This window comes from Lynx canadensis, chromosome X (assembly GCF_007474595.2).
Source record: "Lynx canadensis isolate LIC74 chromosome X, mLynCan4.pri.v2, whole genome shotgun sequence".
NCBI lineage: Eukaryota > Metazoa > Chordata > Mammalia > Carnivora > Felidae > Lynx > Lynx canadensis.
The window spans coordinates 36,791,210-36,815,505 of record NC_044321.2 but is presented as its reverse complement, the minus strand read 5'-3'; the positions used below and the strand labels follow the sequence as shown (position 1 = coordinate 36,815,505).

The 24,296-nt window shown below is 39.3% G+C and overlaps 1 long non-coding RNA gene across 1 annotated transcript in view; it reads right to left on the bottom strand.

Annotated features, from left to right (window-relative positions):
- Nucleotides 1-261: 261 nt before the first annotated feature.
- The window catches only part of LOC115507806, a 119,474-nt gene continuing 95,439 nt past the window's right edge, over nucleotides 262-24,296 (bottom strand). Inside the window, exons 2-3 of the long non-coding RNA XR_003966802.1 lie at nucleotides 17,260-17,329; nucleotides 262-549 (exon numbers count right to left, since the gene is read on the bottom strand). This is a non-coding gene — a long non-coding RNA (uncharacterized LOC115507806). The remainder of the gene's footprint in view (nucleotides 550-17,259; nucleotides 17,330-24,296) is intronic.

Genomic DNA, 24,296 nt, shown 5'->3' with positions numbered 1-24,296 from the left:
CAAAAGAGCGCATAACTTATGACTCAATTTACACATTTAAAACATGCAAAAAAACAGTCAAAATGAATCTATGGTTTTAAAATTGGGGTAGCGATTACTCTTTGAGGTTGGGAAGTGGTGGTGGAGGGTGAAGCCTGGATGGTGGCACAAGAGGGTTTCTGGGGTGCTGATAATTTCCATTTCCTGATCTGGGTCCTGGTGACAAGAATATGTTCACTTGTGCAAAATGAATTGAGAGGTACATCTGCCCATACGGCTAGTGACTCCACAGGAAGAAAGTAGTGGGTAATAGACACATGGTTTAGTTTCTACTATGGGGAAACCTTAAACAAAGACAGTCCACACACAGGAAAATAGTACAAACTGATGAAGGAGGGTCAATGAAATATGATCTGGTAACAGCCAGCTTTCTGAGATATAAACAATTAGCCCTGGAGAGTGACAAATAATAACGCCACAACAAGCTCACTTGGTTACCTTTCCATCAGAATTCAGAACCACGGCGTGTCTGTTTGGACAGCAGGAAAGTGTTTGCTTTAATATCACCACCTGCAGAATGAAATTCAACCAATTAAGTTAGGAAATTGCCATTTGCAGATAATTATTATTTAGCTGGTTTCTAACTTCATAGCTTTGCAGCCATTTGAGGACAAGGTCTCAGAACTGCCACAGGGTGTGGTATCAGAGTTGGTCTATTTTAACTTAATGATCTGGAAGAGGAAATAACCAGTATGGTAATGACATTGCAAACGATGCTAAATTGAGAGTGTTGCAAATGCTAATAAAGGCAGAGGAATAAAATGAGAAGACTTTGCTGATAAAATCTGGGCTTTAGTGAATAATACCAGTGTATTGAATTTCCAATTCTCTGCCTCAGCAATAGATTCTTGAGCACACTGCTTTGTGCTCAAAAATAAAGGTCTCACCTAAAAAAATTGAAAGTTCTATATCAACATTGTAATTTTAAGTAAACTTTTAAACATTTTAGAATAGTATTGAACTTAGAGAAAAATTGCCGAAATAATACAGAAGGTTCCCATATACCCCACACCCAGTTTTCCCTATTATTAATGTGTTACATATTTAATGAACCAATATTGATAGATTATTATTTATAAAAGTCCATGCTTTCGGCAGATTTCCTTAGTTTCTACCTAATGTCCCTTTTCTGTTCTGAGATCCCATTTGGGACACCACATTCTATTTAATCATCATGTCTCCTTAGGTTCCTCTTGGCTGCAACAATTTCTCAGACTTTAGTTTTGAGGACCTTGACAGTTTTGAAGAGTACTGCTCAGATATTTTGTAGAAAGTTCCTCAATTGGGATTTCTCTGATGTTTTTCTCATTAGTAGACAGGGATTATAAATTTGGGGGAAGAAGACCACAGAGATAAAGCACCAATGTCATCATATCATATTCGGGGTGTCATAGCAACTATCAACATGACTTACCACTGTTGATGTTGACCTTGACCACCTCGCTGAGCTAGTGTTTATCAGGTTTCTTTACCCTATTTCCTCTCTCCCCCCTTCTATCAGTGAACTCTTTGGAAGGCAGTCACTACGCGCAGCCCACACTTAGAGACTGGAGGATTATGCCTATAAGAGGGCAGAATATCTACATGAATTATTTGAAATAGATTCTGCATGGGATATTTGTCTATTTCCCCCCTTTATGTACTGAATTGTTGACTCATGTCAGTATGGACTCATGGATATTTATTTTATACTCTAGCTTATAATCCAATACTATTTTATTTTGTTCCTCAAATCATCACAGTTTTAGCCATCACAGAGCTCTTTCACTTGGTTCCTGTGTCTCTTTGACATATCACCATCATTGTGGATCTTCTTGAACACTTCCTTATTTTCTCGCAGTAAAAGATGCTCTAGGATCATCTGCATATTTCCTACTCCAGTCCTAGAACCAGCCATTTCTCAAGGAGCTCTGGTTCCTTTTATTGGAGAATGGTGCTACAAACCAAGACCTGGGTTCTGGGTGTGATGACTGCCACTGGGGAATTGTTGCTTCTAGGCCTTATCAACAGACAGTGCAAGGAAATATATGTGTGTATACTAACTTGTGTGTGCACGTATCTATAAATATTTTTATGTGTCACCATCTGTATCTATATTAAGCTAAACATGAGTTCATACTGATGTTTCCAAATCCAATCCATTACCACGTGGATTATTCAAGTTACTTTTCCTTGCTTCCTTATAACTTTTTCACTTCAACAGCGAGAAACCTGGCTTCAGCCATCTACCGTCCATTTGCTTAATTGCTTAATCCAAGTATAAATGTATAGTAGTTTCAGAATTGTTAACCAATATCCTAATGGGAAACAATTTTATCAACTATAGTGCTTATATACAGTTCCTTTTATCTTTTAGTCTTATAGACTCTATTCATTAGCTTAGTACACTTCTCCCCACCCTCTTTGGTTATGCTGTTTAATACATTTGTAATACAGTTAGATTCTTTTGTCATATTCTGCATTCCATCCTGGGATTCGCTGACCTGCTAAATGACTTTTTAATATTTGCATATATCAAGGTTCACTCTTTGGGTTGTGGTTCTATGGGTTTTGATAAATGCATAATCTCATTTATCTGCCATTATAGTCTCATACAGAATAGTTTCACTGCTCTAAAAATTCCCCTGTGCTTCTCCTATTCAAGCTTCCCCCAACCCCACCATTGTACTCACACCAAACCTTTGGCAACTGCTAACCTATTTACTGTCTCTAGAGTTTTGCCTTTTCCAGAATGTCATATAAATGGAATCATACAGAATGTAACCTTGTAAAATGGCTTCTTTAACTAAGCGAAGTGCATTTAAGGTCCATCTATGTCTTTGCATGGTTTGACAGCTCATTCCTTTTTATTGCCAAATATTACATTATGTGATGTACCCCAGTTTATTCCTTTACCTATTAAAGGTCATCTTGTTTTCTTCTAGTTTTTGATAATTATGCATAAATAAAGCAGCTATAAACATTCACATACAGGCTTTTATGTGGGCATAATTTTCAAATCATTTGGGTAAATACCGAAGAGCATGATTGCTGGATTATATGTTAAGACTCTTGTTTAGCTTTGTGAGACACTGTCAAACTGTCCTCAAAAATGGCTGTACCGGGACACCTGACTGGCTCAGTCAGTACAGCACGTGACTATTGCTCTCAGGATTATGAGTTCAAGCCCCATGTTGGGCCTAGAGCTTACTTTAAAAAAAAAAAAATGGCTGGACCTTTTTGTATTCCCACAAGCAATGAATGAGAGTTCCTGTTGTTCTATATCCTAGCCACCAGTTTTGTCAGAGTTTGGATTGAACCTTTCTAATAGTTCTGTAGTAGTATCATATTGTTTTCATTTGTATTGCCCTAATGACAAATGATAGCAGGTCTCTTTTCATCTCCTTTTTTCAGCTGTATATCTTCTTTGGTAAGATCTCTGTTTAAATCTTTCACTCATTTTTTAAAAATTAGGTTGTTTGCTTTCTTATTAAGTTTTAAGAGTTCTCTATAGGGGCACCTGGGTGGCTCAGTCGGTTGAGCGTCCAACTTCAGCTCAGGTCATGACCTCACGGTTTGTGGGTTCAAGCCCCACACCCCGCGTCAGGCTCTTTGCTGACAGCTCAGAGCCTGGAGCCTGCTTCAGATTCTGTGTCTCCCTCTCTTTCTGCCCCCTCCCCACTCACACTCTGTCTCTCTCTCCTTCAAAAATAAATAAACATTAAAAAAATTTTTTTAAAGAGTTCTCTGTATATTTTGGATAGAAGTCCTTTATCAGATATGAATTTTGCAAATATTTTCTCCCAATCTGTGGCTTCTCTTTTTATCCTCTTAACAGTATCTTTTGGAGTGAGGAAGATTTTTTATTTTAATGAAGTCAAATTGACCAATTTCATGTTTTGGCATTACCAAAACCACAGTCACCTGGGTTCTCTCCTATATTTTCTTCTAGATGTTTTATAGATTTTCATTATAAATTTAAGTCTATAGTCCAATTCGTTTTGAGTAAATTTTTGTGAAAAGTGTAAGGTTTGAGTGGAAGTTCATTTTTTGCCTGTGGATGTCCAATTGTTCTAGCACTATTTGTTGAAAAGATTATTCTCTGTATTGAATTGCCTTCATTCCTTTGTCAAAGATCAGTTGACCATTTTTGCGTAGAACCAGTTCTGTGCTCTCTATTCTGTTCCATTCATGTATGTGTCTATCTTTTGGCCAATACCACCCTATCTTGAAAACTATAGTTTTATAATAGGTCTTGAAATCAAGTAGTGTGAGTCTTCCAACTTTGTTCTTCTTCAGTACTATTTTGATTGTTCTAGATCTTTCGCCTTTCCATACATAAACTTTAGAACCAGTTTTTGATATCCATAAAATAACTTACTGGGATGTGCTTGGGATTTCATTCAATCTATAGATTGAATTAGGGGGGCGCCTGGGTGGCGCAGTCGGTTAAGCGTCCGACTTCAGCCAGGTCACGATCTCGCGGTCCGTGAGTTCGAGCCCCGCGTCAGGCTCTGGGCTGATGGCTCGGAGCCTGGAGCCTGTTTCCGATTCTGTGTCTCCCTCTCTCTCTGCCCCTCCCCCGTTCATGCTCTGTCTCTCTCTGTCCCAAAAATAAATAAAAACGTTGAAAAAAAAATTTAAAAAAAAATATATAGATTGAATTAGGAAGATCTGACATTTTTAACAATATTGAGTCTTCCAATCCATGAACACAGAATATGGCTCCAATTATTTAGATTTTTGGTTTCTTTCATCAGAATTTTGTAGTTTTTTTTCTCATATAGATCTTATGCATATTTTGTTTGAAATACCTTAGTATTTCATTTTGGGGGGGTGCTGATGTAACTAGTAATTCACTTGTACAATGCTGGTATACAGGAAAGCAATTAGCTTTTATATATTAGCCTTGTGTCCTACAACCTCTACATTATTTCTAAGAGGTTATTTGTAGATTCTTTGGTTATACATAGATAATCATGTTATCTGCAAATAAAGACAGTTTTATGTATTCTTTTCCAATCTGTATACCTTTTTGTTTCTTTCTCTTGTCTTATTTCACTAGCTAGATCTTCCAGTATGATATTAGAGTGGTGAGAGAGGACATCCTTGCATTGTTCCTGATCTTAGGGAAGAAGTCTCCTTACCATCAGATATTATTTTACCTGTAGATATTTTTTTGTAAATGTTCATTATCAAGTTGAGAAAGGTCCCCTCTATTTCTAGTTTGCTGACAGTGTTTATCATGTTATATTCTTGTCCTGCATCAATTGATAAAATTATGTGATTTTTCTTCTTTAGTCTGTTGATATGATAGATTGCATTAACTGATTTTCAAATGTTGAATCAGCCTTGCATAACTGGAATAAATCCCACTTGGCTATGGTGCATAATTCTTTTTATACATTGATTGATTCACATTGCTAGTATTTTGTTGAGCATTTTTGCATTTCTGTTCATGAGAGATATCAATCTGTTGTTTTTCTTTCTTGTAGTGTCTCTATCTGGTTTTGGTATTAGGGCAAGGGTAGCCTCAGAATGCATTAGGAAATGCTCCCTCCACTTCTATTTTCTGGAAGAGATTGCAGAGAATTGGTATTGTTTAATGTCAGATGTTTTTCTTGCATCAGTTTGTAAAATTGTATGATTTTTACTCTTCAGTCTGTTAATATGATGGATATATTAACTGATTTTCAAATGTTGAATGAGCTTTGAATAACAGGAATAAATCCCACTTGGCTATGGTATATGATTCTTTTTACACATTGATGGATTAAAGTTGCTGATATTTTGTTGAGGATTTTTGCATGTCTGCTCATGAAAGATGATCAGTCTGTAGTTTTTATTTCTCATAATGTCTTTATCTGGTTTTAGTATTAGGGCAATACTGGCCTGATAGAATGAATTAGGAAGTATTCCTTGCTTTTCTTTCTTCTGGAGAGATCACAGAGATTGGTATCATTTTTTCCCTACATACTCGGTACAATTCACCAGTAAAATAATCTGGGCCTGGTGCTTTCTCGTAAAAGGTTATTATTTGTTGATTCAATATCTTTAAAAGGTATAGGGATATTCAGATTACTTACTTCTCCTTCTGTGAGTTTTGGTAGTTTGTGTCTTTCAAGGAAATGATCCATTTCATCCAAGTTAAGAAATGTGCGGGCATAGAGCTATTCATAGTATCTCTTTATTATCCTTCTGATGTCCATGAGATCAGATTAGTGGTGACGGTCCTTCTTTCATTTCTGATATTGGTGATTTGTGTCTTCTCTATTTTTTTTCTTGGTTAGAGCCTGGCTACAGTTTTATCAATTTCATTGATCTTTTAAAGAACAAGCTTTACGTATAGTACAAGTACCTTAAGCCTCTAGAGTATTTCCAATCCTTTCCTCGCATTTTTGTAACTTTTCTGTCATACATTCATTTCACTTCAGATGTCATTCATTTATTCATGTGTTATGATCACTCAGTCCTACTTCAATTATTTAAGAATAAAAATTAAAGATTTTATTGTATTTTCAGTTACTTATTCTCCTTTGCTCTTCCTTTCTTTATGTAGATCCAAGCTTCTGACCTATATCATTTTCCTTCTGCCTGAAGAACTTCTTTTCACATTTCTTGCGGGGCAAGTTAGCTGGCAATGAATTCTGTCAGGTTTTGTTTGTCTGAGAAAGTTTTTATTTCTTCTCCACGTTCTTTAGATATAGAGTTTAGGTAGGTGATTTTTTTTTTTACCTCCAACACTTTAAATATTTCACTGTACTCTCTTCTTGCTTGCATGGTTTCTGATGAGAAAGCCACTGTAATTCTTATCCTTGTTTCTGGTTAGGTGAAGGGTTTCCACTCTTCCTGCCCCAACTTTTCTGGCTTTTTTGAAGATTCTCTCTTTCTTTTTTTGCAGTTTGAATATGATGTACCTAAGTATGGATTTGTGTTTTTGTTTTGCTTGAGAAATTGGTATTTTTTCCTCCTGATGTTTTCTGAGCCTCTTTGATCTGTGGTTTCCTGTCTACCATTAGTTTTGGAAAGTTTCAGCCATTATTACCTCAAATTGTTCTTCCAGTCCAGTCTCTTCTCCTGGTATTCCAATTACATGTATGTTACACTTCTTAAAATTGTCCTATACTTCTTTTCTGGTTTTTTTTCCCATTCTTTAGTCTCTTTGCCTTTCAGTTTGAAAAGGTTCTGTTAACGTATTTTCAACCTCATTGAATCTTTCCTCTGCCATGTCAGATCTACTGATGAGTCCATCAAAGGTATTCTTTATTTCTGTTACAATGCTTGTTATTGTTAGCATTTCCATTTGATTCTTTCCACAATTTCCATATCTATATGTAACATAACCCCTCTATTCTGGCATGTTACCTACTTTTTCCATTAAAGTCCTTACATATTAATCATTGTTACTTTAAATTCCCTGTCTAATAATCCTGACAACTGTGTCATATCTGAGTCTGTCTCTGAAGATTGCTTTATTTCTTCACACTGTGTTTTATCTGGCCTTTATGCATGGCTTATAATATGTTGTTGAACACCAGACGTTGTATTGGGTAATAGTAATTGAGGTAAAGAGGTCTTTAGTGTAAGGACTAATGTTAATCTGGCTAGAAGTTGGACTCTAGGTGCCAGAGACTTCAAAATCCTCTAGTGTCCTTCCCCAAGACAAAAACAAGGACACTTCCCAAAATATTCTTTCTCGGAAAAAGTCTGTCTTGCCCCTCTTTCAACTGTAATCCACCTTTATTATACTGGAGCCCTGTGGGTGTGGTGATAAGTATGTGAGAGGTTAGGTTGTCTAATCTTCTGCTTAAATCTCAGTGTTTTAGCGGTTTTGTGTCTCAGATCGTTAACCTTTATAAGTATTTCTCCAGTGGCATAGCTGTTCGTCACAGCTCCCTACTCCTTTACTGACTGCAGCACTCACAATCTATTTCCTTGAAGCCCTGACCCTTGTTTACTGTGCTTTTTCCCCTGCTAGGTGACTCAGAAGAACTAGAGGGGCCTGGCTCCTGTGGGAAGAATGTTCTTCCCCAGGACAGATGAGGCTCCAGGAGAAACATCTCTTCCCCCCAGAGGGTGGGTCTTTGTAATGGAGAAGACCCTGTTGTGACTATCTGCATGCTCCTGCCTGTATAGATTTCTGAGTGATGCTTTGCCCAGGAAACTCAGTTCTCTAGTGGGTCCAAGAAAAGTTGGTGATTTACAGTGTGTCTAGATTTTTCTCTTCATAAGGACAGGAGTGAGGACTTCCAAGCTCTTTACATGTAGAGCTGAAACCAGGGTCTGTCCAGCACTGCATGTTAATTAAATAATATGGCGAAAAGACGCCAAGTATTATGTTTCTAAGAGAGGAGTTGGGAAGTGCCTAAAAAGTTATATAACTTATTAATTAGATCAACAAATAATGGTTGAGCCCCTACTATGTACCCGGTATTATTCTAGGAGATGAGGCCACCTCAGTGACCAAAACAACATCCCTGCTTTCATGAAATTTCCATTCTTGTCAGTGAGACACAGAAAAAGAAGGCAAGCTTTATAAAGTAAAAATAAAAGTGGGTGATAGAGAGCAATGGGATGGAGGCTGAGGTATGCCATTTAAAAGAAGATGGGCAGATTTGCATGTCTGAGGTCCTGGGCTTGATCCCTGGCATATCCATTACACCTTTATAAACACAATGCCCCATTTGAAAAGATACCCAAAGGCAGTGAGGTAGTGCCCCCATAGGATACCTGTGGATGTATTTTAGGGAACATAAAGAAGGCCAGTGTGGCTGCAGTGAAGTGATGAGAGACAGTCACAAGAGAGGCAGCAGTGGGAAGCCTCATCAGTCATGGTAAGGATGTGAGCTTGCATTCCGAGTAAGGTTGGAAACCACTGGAAATTTTTCAATTAGAAGAATGATATGGGGTGTCTGGGTGGCTCGGTCAGTTAAGCACCCAACTCTTGACATTGGCTCAGTTCATAATCTCACATGGTGGTGGGATCAAGCCCCACATTGGGCTCTGTGCCGAGCATGGAGCCTTCTTGGGATTCTCTCTCTCCTCTCTCTCTACCCCTCCCCTGCTCACGTGCATGGGCTCTCTCAAAATAAATAAAAATAAACTTACAAAAAAGAAGAATGACATGAATTCACAAATTTTAAAAGGATTGCTCTGGCTGCTGCCCTGAAAACAGACTGTTGGGCAGAAAAAGACGGAAGCTATAGAGAGAATTTAGGATGTCATTGGTATAATCCAAGCAAGAAGCGATGGTGGCTTTGAGGTAAAGAGATGCCATCAGATTCTGGAATTATTTTGAAGGTAGACCCAATAGAATTACAAATGGATTGGTTACATTATTTAACCTTTATAACAACCCTCAGTAAAATAAGGGTAATACAATTTAGGAGAGAGTAGGAAACTGACCCTCAAGGAGATCATATCTAGGTCCCTGAGCTAATGAGTGACAAATCAAAATTTAAAGCCAAATCTGCCAGACTCTGAACTCCTAACACTGACTCTCCCATTCCCAACCTGTTAGTTACAAGGGATCTTCACTTCTTTCCACGGAAGAAGAAACCAAAGAGGTTAAGAGACATTCTCTAGGTGCTACCATTTTTCTAGGGGCAGAATTGAGACAAAAGACACAGTTCAGTGACACCTGAATGGGCCACTCTCTGCTCTGTCATGCTGCCCTTTCATTTAATAAGTGGGAATAAATGGCCAAGGGTTGCAAGTAATTGTCAATTAAACTTCAGTTCACAATAAGATAGCGCTATTACGAGATTCAGTGCATATGGGTCGTCTTTGAGGAGGCATCACAAGACAGGGGTGATATTTATCACGCTGCACCATGAACACTGCCTGTGTTTTTCATCATTAACAAAATGATGCAAAGGCTACAAAAAGCCTTTTTTAAAAACCAAAGGGGAAAAAAAAGAAACAAACAAAATCCACAGACTCAACCAGTCCTACCTGCCTAAGAAACATACCAGGGCGGGCAAAATGATCACCTTCCATGTGTTTTTGTAGGATTCCTTGGGAACTTCTGTGGCAGTGGTATTAGTACGTACAGTGTGGCATTGCCTAGTGTAAGATGCAGCATTATTCTGTCCATCTTAATTGCCTATTCTCCCCTAAAAGAAAGATATTCTTGGTGTGTGTGTGGGGGGGGAAGGCAATCCTTGGAAACAAACTGGGGGCTTTTGCATTTGTAAAAAACAGTAAAACTTTGGATTATGAGTAACTTGTTCTGCGAGTATTCCACACGATGAGCAAATATTTCTAATAAATTTTAACTTGCAATACGAGTAGTACTTGACACCGAATCACATGATCACAACTGAGCCAATGATTCTTGAAATTCGCTTTGATATACAAGTGCTTTGGATTATAAGCATGCTTCCGGAACGAATTATGCTCACAAATCAAGGTTTTACTGTACTTTTTTTTTTCATCTAGTAATGCCTATTAGTCCTTCAAATTCAACTCAATCTGCTGCTTATTAAGCCCTTACTGCATGCCAGAAACTGGGATAAGGGATTTATGCATTGCTTGTTTAAATCTTCAAAGCAGCTTTATGAGGCAGGTATGATTATCTCCGTTTTATAGGAGAGATGATGAAGGTTAACTAAGTTGTATGTCTTCTTTTGGCTCACAGGGAACCCGGGGTTCCACAAGTAAATCAAGGACTACAGTGTTATGTGATGCCTTTCTTCCACTATGCTTTGAATGCCTTGAGGGCAGAAATCCTTCTTTCTGTCTTCAGTACTTCAACATACCCTGAGAGGTAACACAGATCTTTCCCCCAAGTATTTAACTTAATTTTGCTTATTACTTATAATGGCCCTATAAGATATTGGTTTTTTTCTTTAAAATGTTTATTTATTTATTTATTTTGAGAGAGAGACATTTAGAGCGCGAGCAGGGGAGGGACAGAGAAAGAGAGAGATGTCAATCGCAAGCAAGCTCTGTGCTGTCAGCGCTGAACCCATCTCAGGGCTCAATCTCACAAACTGTGAGATCATGACCTGTGCTGAAATCAAGATTCAGACGCTTAACTGACTGAGTCACCCAGGTGCCCTGAGATATTGTTTTAATAGCCTCCTATTCACCCCGTTGGTGAGGGAAGGATTCCCACCCTAAGGTAATGGAGATGGCCGAGTGCATGACATCCGACACTGCACAGATGAGATTGACAGCATTCTACTTGTCACATATACTCATAGCCCAGAGGAAAAGGATACCATGCCATGCAGGGCCCCATGGGGGTTACACTTGAGAACACACTGAGCCATCAGGTGCTTTAAGAAGTAGGGTTTGTAGTATCAAGAGGGTGGGATACCCCCTGGTTCCCACAGGAGAATGTGATTGGCTCTGCATAATTCCATGGGCTGGCAAGGAACTGCAATCTCCCCCTCAGGGATAAGCAGGAACTGTTTCTGGTCCCTCTGATAAGGGAGGTTGTTTGCCTAGGGGACCTTATGCACCAGAGCAGAGTAGGGAGGGAATTTATAGATAGGTCATCCAAATCTCCTCAATTTTACCAGATATCAAGGCAGCACATAATGTTGAGCATTAATCGTAGGCCTTACACAACAAATATGCATCACTATCTCCATTTTATAAATGAGGAAATGGGGTTCAGGATGCCTATAGCATGGACAAAGTCCCACAGTCACTGAGAGGTTGAGGTTAAACTCTGGTCTCTCTGACCTCAAAGTTGTATTTTACTTACAAATGTGTAATAGAACATTTTCAGTTTCTAATCAACATTTCAGTGTGACTTCAGGGAAGGATGAGAGTGGAAAGTAAAGAATGTACCATTTTCCGGCTTAAGTCAATGTACGGCAGAATATTTCTTCCCCACCTGCCTGAGTCACCAGCATTTGCTTGGAAGGAATCACCACAAATGCTTTGCATTTGGGGGTGGAGATAGCCACTGTTGGCTCATGCCAAGGCACCTACCTGGTTGCCTATATAGCCCATTTAGCTGTGATTTGGCTCATTCTAGCTCAGTCTTAGAAAAAGTACAGAAACATCTTAGATAAATTAACGGGAAGATCTTAATATGCATATTAGCGTTCTTGAATGTTTGGACTGTCACTTATACATAACAACGTGTTCCTTTTTGCTTTGAATATTTTAATAGCTGTTGTTCTTATATTTTTATTTTCTTACATCTCAAGTTCTTCCAGCCTCTGTTTTAAGCTTGAATGTGTTTGGCTATCAATAATGAATCTGATTTCTAAAATATACAGTAGAGGGGCACCTGGGTGGCTCAGTCAGTTAAGCATCCAACTCTTGATTTTGGTTCAGATCATGATCTCATGGTTCATGGGATGGAGTCCCACATTGGGCCCCGCACTAACAGCATGGAGCCTGCTTGAGATTCTCTCTCCCATTCTCTCTCTGTCCCTGCCCTACTAGCACTCTTTCTTAAAATAGATGAATAAACTAAAAAATAAAGTAAAATATAGAGAATACCTTCTTTCCCCCCTATATTTGCTGAATCATTCAACCTCAGTCAGGAACTTTGAGGCAGAATAACTGCTGTTCTTGCAAATTTCCTGAGAGTAATTATCTTAATGGTGATGACACTGGAGTGAGGGTGGTGGTGGATAGAAATCTCATATGGCTGCCATTTGTGGATTTCGAAATACTAAATACCAGTTTTTAGGCATAGAATATTTAGGAAATTTCTAACCAAATGGATAACATGTGTAATTTAACAATGCCAATAAACTGCATCATAAGTGAGTTGGCTTTTTGGCTATGTATAGTCTTCAGAACCTGGTAACCATGAAGAACAAAGACCTCAAGACTTTGAAACTAGTCATCGATCCCAGTGCAAAAAAGTCACAGGGGGCAGAAGGAAAGGTGCTGGCAAGCAAACCAGAAGGTTAACAATTGACATCATTCTCCATAAAACTGCATGGAAGTTGAGATAAAGGCAAAATATATTTTCAAAGTACTAGAATCTCCAGATGAGAAAGCAAAATCAAATATGCAATAATTGCCCCAGCAATCCCACCTCTAGGAATCTATACTTAAAATACACTGGCAAAAAGATATTATTTGTAATAGCCAATGACTAGAAATGACACAAATATTCATCTCCAGGAGAAGGACTGAATAAAATATGGTACATCTACCCCATGGAGTGCTATGCAGCTCTAAAAAGGAATAGGAATATTTCTATATACCGCTAGGTGGAGTAACATGTGTAGAGTTTGCTAAGGAATAGAGGAGGAACTATCACAAAAGAGATTTCAGAAACACATCATCCAGATACAATGTGTGAACCTTGTCTGATTTTCTGTACCATATAAGACATTTATTTGAGACAACTAGGGGAAATTACATGTCAGATAATTAAGAATTATTATTAACTTTATGGGTGTTGATGATAATATTTTGGTCATGTTTTCTTAAAATAAGAGATAGATACTGACATATATTTTTTAAAATACATTATCCGAAGTCTGATTTTTGCATCAAAAATATTCCAGGAAACAAAAAGTGTGGGGAGTAGAGAAGAGTTGAAACTAATACAGCAGAGTGTTGATAAATGTTGAAGGTGGATGGGGGATACTGTGTTTTCTACTTTTGTGTATATTTGAAAAATTCCTTAATAACAAGTTAAAATGAATACCATATACATATATACATAAATATGACATACAGAGAGAGATATAGAAATAGAGACAGATGATAGATAGATAGATAGATAGATAGATAGATAGATGATAGATAGACAGATAGATGATAGGCCTTACAAGACATCCTGACTTGGTGAATCTGGGGCAGAACTTGGGCATCCAAATTTTATTAAAGGTCCAAAGTTCTTTGGCACTCTCACTGATCAAGCAATAGGATATGGCATTTGGGGGTTAAAAATTCTCAAAGATTTGACTATGATAAAATCCATACTGACTATTAAAACCACAATGAATACAACAAAGTTTTTCCTAGCTAATTCTAAAACCCCTTCAGGGTTCTTAAGTAACTTAGGGTTACATGAATAACATGGGTTTTTATCTCCACCTACTTTGATGTTCAGATCTGCTCATAAATGGAGAGTCCTGGTTGATGGAATGCCAGATACAGACATAGTATACTTAAGTCAACTTAAGAGGAGGGCCGGCAACATCTCTGTCTCTTATAAATGTTCACTGTCTCTGTCACTTCAAAAGATTGTAAACAGCATGACAAGCATATATGTGTAAGTGCTGCAGAGTCCTCAGGGAAGGCCTTCAGTGAAATCCAAGGTATGGTAATAAGGAATGCCATTCAACCAGTCGGCTTACTCTTGCCACCCACTGAGGAAGAAGACTCCAGATTGGTGAGTGGCATGGTCCCCACCCAGCATCAGGGAAAAGGAAAAGTGCAGAGGCAGACCAGAGAAGGAAGGGGAGACTTATGGGACCAAAACAGCCCAGTTACCTAGTTTGAAAGCAGAAGGACATAGAGCTCAGCAATATCGCACTCTGAAGTTCACTCTCATATACAAAGGGCAGGGTTTGGCCCGGGGAGTTTGATCCTACCAGTAGACATAAAAATGTACTTCATGCTAACCCCTAAAAGAAACAAAAAGTACATATATGTATTTTCTTTTTTTTTTAATTTATTTTAGAGACAGAGCATGTGTGAGCAGGGGAAGGGGTGGGAAAGACACACACACACACACACACACACACACAGAGAGAGAGAGAGAGAGAGAGAGAGAATCTTAAGTAGGCTCCACACGCAGCACAGAGCCCCATATGGGGCTTGATCCCACAGCTCATGACCTGAGCCAAAATCAAGAGCCAGACACTCAACCGGCTGAATCACCCAGGCCCCCCATGCATGCATTTTCATTTTTATGTTGCTATGACTTTTTAAATTCACTTAAAATTAATTTTTGAGCAATGCTGAGCCAGCAGCAAAGTTTCTTTAAAGCATTTTATCAAATTGCTTATTTTCAATATATAGCTGTAGAAGTAGAGTTTTCAGTTTAGGAGATCTTTCCTTGAGGAAAGCTATCTTCGGTAAAATTCAGAACCTGGTTGGTGCTCACAAGGCACTTTAGTGATCTCTCCACAGCCCAGGGTGTTCCTCAGCAAACCCAGATTTCTCAAAGTCTTTGAGCTGCTTCTACGCTGGATGCTGCCTTCAGCTGACAAAACTCATTAGGGATTGATTTGTAAATTCAGAGTGCAAATTTAATTTGCCATTAGAAATGAAATTTCTAGATGGATTGAAGAGTCGTTCAACAAATATTTATTAAGCACTGTAGTAGGCTGAATAAGGACACCCAAAGATAACAGGCTATAATTCCTGGATCCTATAACTGCTACTTTATTTGGGACAAGGGTGTTTGCAGATAGAGTTAAGGTAGGGAATGTGAGATAGGGAGACCTTCCAGGCGGGCTGTAAATGCAATCACAAGTCTCCATATAAGAAAGAGCCAGAGGGGCACCTGGGTGGCTCAGTCGGTTAAGCGTCTGACTTTGGCTCAGGTCATGATCTCACAATTTGTGGGTTTGAGCCTCATGTTGGGCTCTGTGCTGAAAGCTCAGAGCCTGGAGCCTGCTTTGGATTCTGTCTCTCCCTCTCTCTCTGCCCCTCCCCTGCTCGTGCTCTGTCTCTCTCTTTCTCTCAAAAATGAATAAACATTAAAAAAAGACAGAGAGAGAGAGCCAGAGGGAAATCTGACTACATACACAGAGGAGAAGGCCATGTAAGGATGGAGCACAGGGGGATTTCAAGATGGTGGATTCTCTCTGGAAGGAATGCAGTCCTGATTTCATGCACACCTTGACTTAGGCCCAGCGATACCAATTTCAGTCTTTTGACCTCCAGAACTGTGAGTAAATCAATTTCCTCTGTTTTAAGACACCAAGTTTGTAACAATTTGTTATAGCAGTTATAGGAAACTAATACAGGCCACAAAGCGCATACGTGAGGAATATAGTGGCAACCGAAACCACATGGTTTCCATCTTCATGAAACATCAAAGCAGCTGGTGGCAAGGTATATGATTTGTTGGCATCAGGCCTCAAAACCTTCTGTATTGCTGGGGTGCCTGGGTGGCTCAGTCGGTTAGGTGTCTGACTCTTGATTTCGGCTCAGGTCATAATCTCATGGTTTGTGGGTTGGAGCCCTGCGTCGGGCTCTGCACTGACAGTGTGGAGCTTTTGAGATTCTCTCTCTCTGCCCCTCCTCCACTGGCACTTTCTCTCTCTCTCTCAAAATAAATAAATAAACTTAAAAAACAGCAACCGTCTGTATTCCTGACATAGTGGAATGATACAACCTGCAGACAGACTGATGTTGCTGTCAGCTGGAAGGGTATTTTTTTCCCTTCCTCTTTTGTCCTCACCAACTGCTTTATTTTTATTATATTTTAATAAAATGTAATATACATTATATTTGTAGAATTTCTAACATTTAGAAAATATTATAAAATAAGTATATTAGGCTTGTATATATTTTCCTTGTTTAGCTCTCACAGAGCACCCCGTTTTATACCTTCTTACCAACTTCTTGACTACTGCCTCATGTAGCTATATCTTTCACATAATATTTAAGATGATAAGGTTTGCAAGGAACAAAATCACAGATGTTGAGCACTTGAACAGGAATAGTTTTGACAGTTGTAACACTTTGGGTTGAGACCTTCCATTTGGCAAAGGGATTGTGACGTGGACAAATATTCTGGACACTGTGCAAATAATTGCCCACAGCGTCCCTCTGACCATACAATGAACTGTTAGGTATTGTGAATTACCGTAAACTTCTGTACTCAGATGTTCAAGGTGCCTCGTGAGTTATCATATCTAAGATGAACTGACTACATTACAGTTAACAAGTAGAATGTTTGGCTTGTGATATAGACCCATTGATAAAGTCTCAATGCCCGGGTCTAAGAAATGCCACCCTGCTTTGCCTCCGATTGGCTTCAACAATGCAGTTCAGATCAGACCATCTCCGCCAATGCGTGCACAAGGTAATTTGTCACTGAGCTTCACAAACAGAAAATATCACCCAGTGTTTGCCCTCCACTGTCACTCTCCAGCTTTGGAACTTCAGGGACCGAAGGAAATAAGCAGCTATTGCAATGACGGTTCCTCCAAGCCTATAGAGGGCTCACTTTGCTGCGAGCCTAGGAAAGGAGCAGATATCATACTCCTCTCACCTGGCTTCCTTCCTCCAGCAGTTCCTATCTTTCACCACGAGTCCACACCTGCTACTCAGAAACGAGGTGAATTCACTTACCTCTTTAACTCTCTCTAGGATTTGTGAGGTTTTCCATGGGCTTCGAATACTTCTGTTGGAGTCAGGAGGCCTGGAGAGAGAAAATTGGCTTGAGGACCAAGGCAGCAAGAATGGAGTTTGGCTGTTTGACTTTTCTGTTTTCATAAGCTGTGAGAAAGCATGGACTGAGGATGGCAGAATCCTCTTTGGATCATGAATTTATAAAAATTTTAAATACATTTTCTGATTACAAAGCAATAATATTGTTATTGCATACAACTTAGAATATAAGTTAAAGAAAGTATAATGAAGAAAATAAGACCACCTGAAAAATCAACCACTCCAAAATGATTGGTGTTGGCATTGAACTGGATAAATTTCTTTTATTTATTTTTTAATTTTTAAAAAAATATATTTTCTCATATGACACCAGGTCATTAATATTTTTAAGGTTTATTTTTGAGAGAGAGAGAGAGAGAGAGACTGACTGAGTGTGAGCAGGGGTGGGGGAGAGGCAGAGAGAGAGGGAGACACAGAATCCAAAGCGGGCTCAAGGCTCCGAGCTGTCAGTGCAGAGCCTGACTCGGGGCTTGAACTCACGAACCGTGAGATCATGACCCGAGCTGAAGTTGGATGCTCAACCAACTGAGCCACCCAGGCACCCCTACATTTTTTTTTAATGTTTACTTATTTACTTTGAAAGAGAGAGAGAGAGAGAGTGCCCTTGTGTGTGTGCATGTGCAAGTGAGGGAGGAGCAGAGAGAGGGAGAGCGAGAGTGAGAGGGAGAGAGAGAAAAAACCCCAAGCAGGCTCTGTGCTAATGCAGGGGCTCAATCCCACAAACCATGTGATCATGACCTGAGCCAAAAGAGTCAATGCTTAACCAATGTTAGGCCACCCAGGTGCCCCAAATGTGGATACATTTCTTAATGAAATTGTGATCATTCCCTGTACACAGTTTAGCATCCTGCTTTTTATCACTTTACATGAAATCATATTTTCCCATGTCATTATGTATTCATCCTAAACATGACCTTTCAGGGCGGTACATATTGTTCCATAATATATTTGACTATTTCACTATCATTTGACATTTCTGTAGTTTTTAATTTCTCACTACTAAAAGTAACACTTTGAAGGAAAAGCCTTGCATATAAATCCTCAGTGAACATCTACAATTATTTCAGCAGGATAAAACGCTAGTTGTGAAATTACTAGGTAAAAGAGTATGCAGACTTTAGTTTTATTAAAGTTTAACATCCATCCAGAAAAGCACACAAATCACGTGTGTGTTGCTTGATGAATTTGTATCTTGATGAACACACTGATAGAACCAATACTCAGATCAAAAAAATAGCACCAGCATCCCCAAAGCCACTGTCCCAGTTTCTAAACACCCCAAAGGTGACTATTATACTGACTTTTAACACAATAAATGAGTGTTGCTGTTTTTTTAACTTCATATAAACAGAATCACTCATACGGTATGTATTCTTTTTTATCTGGCCCCTATCACTCAACAGGATGTCGTTGGTGCACCGCATCTCTGTCGTTGGGTTTAGTAATCATTTATTCATTCTTATTATTGGATGGTATTCCATTGTGTGAATATGTCACTGCTCATTACCCACTCTACTGTTGATGGGCACTGGAGTACTTTTCGATTTAGGGCTGTTATGAATAGTGCTTCTATGAACATTCCAGTACATGTCTCTTCGTGAACATATGTACACATTTCTTTTGGATGTGTACCTAGGAATGGAGTTGCTAGATCATAAAAGATGGCATATGTTCAGCTTCAGAAGATACTGTCAAACAGTCTTTCCAAATAAGTTGTAGAATATGTACATTTTAAGTCTCTTGATGAAAACTGCCATTCATAAAGATTCTCTGCCCTTACAGTGTCTTAGTATATTAGACTCCACGTGGAACCTTTCCCAACAGTAGGTAGTATTACACATTTTTAAAAAATCTTTGCCACTTAGGTAGGTCAAAAAGTGGTTTCTTGCTATTGTTTAAACTTGTACTTCCTTTATTGCTATTGATAGTCAGCAGACATTCTACACAAGAAGAAACATAAATAACCAGGAAACATACGAAAAAAAAATGTTCACATCATTCCCAAATTATCTATTGGTGTGTTTATCTTTTTCTTGTTGTTTTGAAACCTTTTGCTTTATAATGACAAATACACAGATTTTTAAAAATGTTTAATATTTATTAATTTTTGAGAGAGAGAGAGAAAGAAAGCAGGGGAGGGGCAGAGAGAGAGAGAGGGAGACACAGAATCTAAAGCAGGCTCCAGGCTCTGAGCTGTCAGCACAGAACCCGACTCGGGACTCAAACTCACGAATCACGAGATCATGACCTGAGCTGAAGTCAGACACTTAACCGACTGAGCCACCCAGGTGCTCCCCGAAGAATTTTAAATGATAACTTCACATACATACACACACTCAAATTAACACGGGAGTACATTTTACGGCTCTCTCGTACCTTCTATTTTTAAGCTTTTTATTCATGAGGCAAATTTATTCTGTATACATTATGCCCAAGGATATATGCTGCACGAGATGAACAGACTCTGCCCTCAAGAGGCTTATACTCCCTTTGGCTGCCTAGGACCCCCAAGTGGATATCTCCATTGCCGAGCAGCAAGCTATGCCAATTACATGGACAATAAGAAAGTAAGGGGTTTAGGACTTTCTTCACTATTTGAAGCTGAAGGAGAAGCACAGGCTGAGCTGGTCCTAAGGACAGAGGGAGTCCCAGGGTCACATTTCAGGCCACAGTGCGCATAAAACAAGAGGAGAAATCAAGAAGCCCGGGCTCATTCTTATCTGGAGAATGCTGAGTTCAAAAGAAGATGGGAAAGCTGCTTGAAGTCAGGGAGTTAGGGTTTCAGAACATTTTATTGGCACCAAGATATTCCTCCATTTTCAGCATTGTGTTCCCTCTGGAAGAAATCCATCCATTGGGCTCTGAATGCCAGGCTAGGCTGGGGGGTGGTATTAGCGTGGTAAGCCATGGTAAGCCGTGGTAAGCCGCATGCATACAAGGCTAGGAAACCTTTGTTGTTGAGAGAGGTAAGCACGTAAACTGGGAAGGCACATTTATAATGCTGAAGGCAGATTGAGTCAGTCTCAAATGTTCTCGTACTTGAAAGGTGAAGAAAAAGAAAACAAGGGCAGGCCAGATGGAAGTGTGGCTCTCATTAGAGGATCCGAAGGAAAGTTTATTTTGAATTGCTTTCTGTAACTGAGAGAAAAAAACAACTGGGGATGGGTGTGGGAAACAGAGAGACAGTCCCTGAGGATGGCCATGGGAACTTGCATGTATGGCAGCCCTCCCTTATCCATGATTTCAGCTACCCGGGGTCAGCTGAGGTTGGGAAGTGGATGATCCTCTTTCTGAGGAATCATCAATAAATCCATAGTAGCCTAGCGTTACGTCACAATGCCTGTGACATGCACCTTGCTTCATGACATCACATAGGCATTTTATCATCTCACATCATCACAAGAAGAAGGGTGCGTTCAGCACAACAAAATATCTGGAGAGAGAGAGAGACCACATTCACATAAAGTTTGTTACAGTACAGTAAAACCTTGGTTTGCAAGCATAGTTCATTCTGGAAACATGCTTGCAAATCCAAAGCACTTGGTATGTCAAAGTGAATTTCAAGAACCATCGGCTCAGTTGTGATCATGTGACATTCGGCGTCAAGAACTACTTGTATTGCAAGACATCGCTCATTTATCAAGTTAAAATTTATTAGAAATGTTTGCCCGTCTTGCAGAACACTCATGGAACAAGCTACTCACAATCCCAGGTTTTACTGTATATTGTTTTATAATTGTTCTATGTTTATTATTATTGTTAATCTCTTACTGTGCCTAATTTATCAATTAAACTTTATCACAGGTATGTGTGTATAGGAAAAAAACACAATATATATAGGGTTTGGTTCTATCTACAGTTTCAGGCATCCACCAGGGGTCTTGGAACATACCTCCATGCAGATAAGAGGGGACTACTGTATATTAGCCAAAAAAAAACCCCACAAAATTTTGATTGTACTTTAATTTATCTTAGGAGTATTAGGGAATGCTCAAGGCTTTCCTTCCACTTAGCATATACGTATACCCTAGGTACACTGTGTAGTGAAATCTGTTGTCTTGTGATTTCTTCATTCCACCCAACACTTACCCTCTTTCCCCAGCAACTTGCTAAACACACACACACACACACACACACACACACACACACACACACTGGGAGTGCTCCCTCAGAGCCAAGAAAAGTCCAGAAACCTGTTCCCTGGCTTAGAGCCCAGCAAAGGAAAATGAGGGGCTAGTTGTGAGCAAGAATCACTGGGTTGTGCCTTACACATTTATTTCCCTAATGTTACTGAAGGGCCCTAAACAAATCAGCAAAAAAACCTTGTGAAAGAGTGGGCACAACTTTTGTTTCTGAAATTGGGTGTACCACAAGTGGGGGAGCAGGAATGGTCAGTCCCAGGTGCAGGCTATAAGCGGTGCGCTGTGTACGGATAATTTTAAAACAATAATAACACTAGCTACTGGGGTCGGCTTTGTTTTCACCATGCGGTGGCATGTCTATACAAGTCAGTGATAAAATACTCCTCCTCCAAACAATCTTTTGGTGCTGTTACTTTTACGGTTTCATACTGTAATATACATGGAAGCTTCACCGTGGCACTTTTTAGTGGTTATTCTTCAATCAACACAGTATTCCACAAGGAAGTGAATTGAGGGAATTCACAGTTCTGGAGTTAGCCCTGACACATGCTGACCAAGCTACATGGGTTCATTTCTGGAGAAAATTCAGTTCTGAATCGCCCGGGTTCACACTGAATGCCGTTCCTGTCTCCAACCCCCGTGGTGTTGCACATCCTCACAATTAAACAACAGATTTAAGGGGCACCTGGATGGCTCAGTCGGTTAAATGTCTGACTCTTGGTTTCGACTCAGGTCATGAGTTTCGTGGGCTCAAGCCTCACGTTGGGCTCCGTGCTGGCCGCACAGAGCCTGTTTGGGATTCTCTCTCTCCCTGTCTCTCTCTGCTTCTCCCCCACTTGCAGGAGTAAACGTGGCATGCACTTGCTCTCTCTCTCTCCCTCTCTCGAATAAATAAATAAGCTTAAAAAAAAAGAAAATTTCAAAATAAACAGTGAGAACCAAAGCACTGTAGAGACAAAGAATAAAAATCGAGTTACTTAATTATGTCATTCCATGGATGAAATCTCTGAACCCAGTTGTGGTCACCCTTTGGAAGTATTTCTCCATGGCGTTTTCCCTTTTTTGTTGTTTTTTTTGTTTGTTTGTTTTCAAAAATGACAGCAATGTCATCTAAAAGTGTTAATCTGATACCTTTGGCTTTGTTTTGTACTGTAAATTTATTTTATTAATTTTTTTATTGGCATGAGATATCAAATGTTAAATCAAAGAAAATATTCCCTGTCTACATTTCTTTTCTACCTAGTATTATTATTCATTTTATTTCATGGTTATTCCCAAAGATAATTTCTCAAGAAATGGTCTGCTCAGAGACACCTGGGTGGCTCAGTAGGTGAAGCACCCAAATCTTGATTTCGGTCCTGATCATGACCTCAGCGTTTATTTGTGGTTTTGAGCTCCAGGTTGGGCTCTATGTTGACACTATGGAGCCTGCTTGGAATTCTCTCTCTCCCTCTCTCTCTGCCCCCCCCCCCGGCTTGCTCTTTCTATTTCTGTGTCTCTCAAAAATAAATAAATAAACTTTTAAATAAAAGAAAAAAAAAGGAATCATCTGTTCTGGTTTTCAACATGCCAAGGCACAGTGCCTGACGGAGACGACCAGTTTCCCACCAGGAGTCCCATTGGAATTGGGGGTCTAAAAATCCAAGAGGAACTTGAGCCAGTAACCCTCTTGGGAAAATACATCTCAGAGAAGAGGGGCAGCAGAGCCCGGAGCTCCATTAGACACACTGAAGGTATGGTCCCAGCTCCTTAAACCACAGAATTAAGGAGGGCAACTCCCAGACTGGAAATTAGTCCAAAAGGAGATCAATTCAGCACACAAGACAGAATCTTTGAAGCTTTTTCAATAGCAACCAACACTAAAAGAAGTAAAATCTGTATTTCACATGCAACCAGAACACACACATATTATTTAAACAATGCCTAAACGTTACTATAGGTAATGAAGTCTGCCTATTCTATTCTACTTCACTTTTTAGAACTGTTAGTTGTGACCCAGTAAATTGATTTCATGACCCACTATTGGGTAATAACGTGCAGTTTAAGAAAGGTACAGCATCGGGAATATAGTCAATAATATTGTAATGACTTTGTATGGTGACAGATGGTAACTAGGCTTATCATGAGGATCACTTTATAATGAACAAAAATATCAAATCACTATGACGCACATCTGAAACTTATAGGATATTCTATACCAAATATACTTCAATTAAAAAAATACTAATGCAAGTAAGGGAAGGGAATCTTGACCTTTCAGCTTCTGAATAATAATCAAAGGTTTGTTGGTCTTTTACTGCAGAGCGAGTTTTGAAGAACCAGATGTTCCTTCTTATCCTGTGTCTTGGAACAACCTGAGCTCGGCCTTCACTAAGAACCAGAGACAAGGATGAGTCAGGGCCTGAACAAAATTAAAACAGGCCCCACAAACATGTTAAGGTCAGAAAAAAGACCTGAGAATTTTCTGACACTTTTAACTCATAAAATAAGCACTCTTCAACTAAGAATATCTCTGTAAGTTGAGGGCCTAATTTGTTAGTGCAATATGAAAACAATTCGAAGTTTCAAGAAATCGTTTTGGAGAAAGGAGATACCATATACATTTTTGCTGCCGATGAACAATGTTTACGTAGCCACGGTAATGTAAACATTGTTGATTTTCCACTTGTGGAACAACCCCACAGAAAAAAACAAAGATTTGTTTATTTGAATTGTGTATTTATCGTTGTCATCAACCTTCAAATGCAAGACTAAATGTAAATAAGTATATGGTGGCAAAACTCAGGAGGTAGGCAT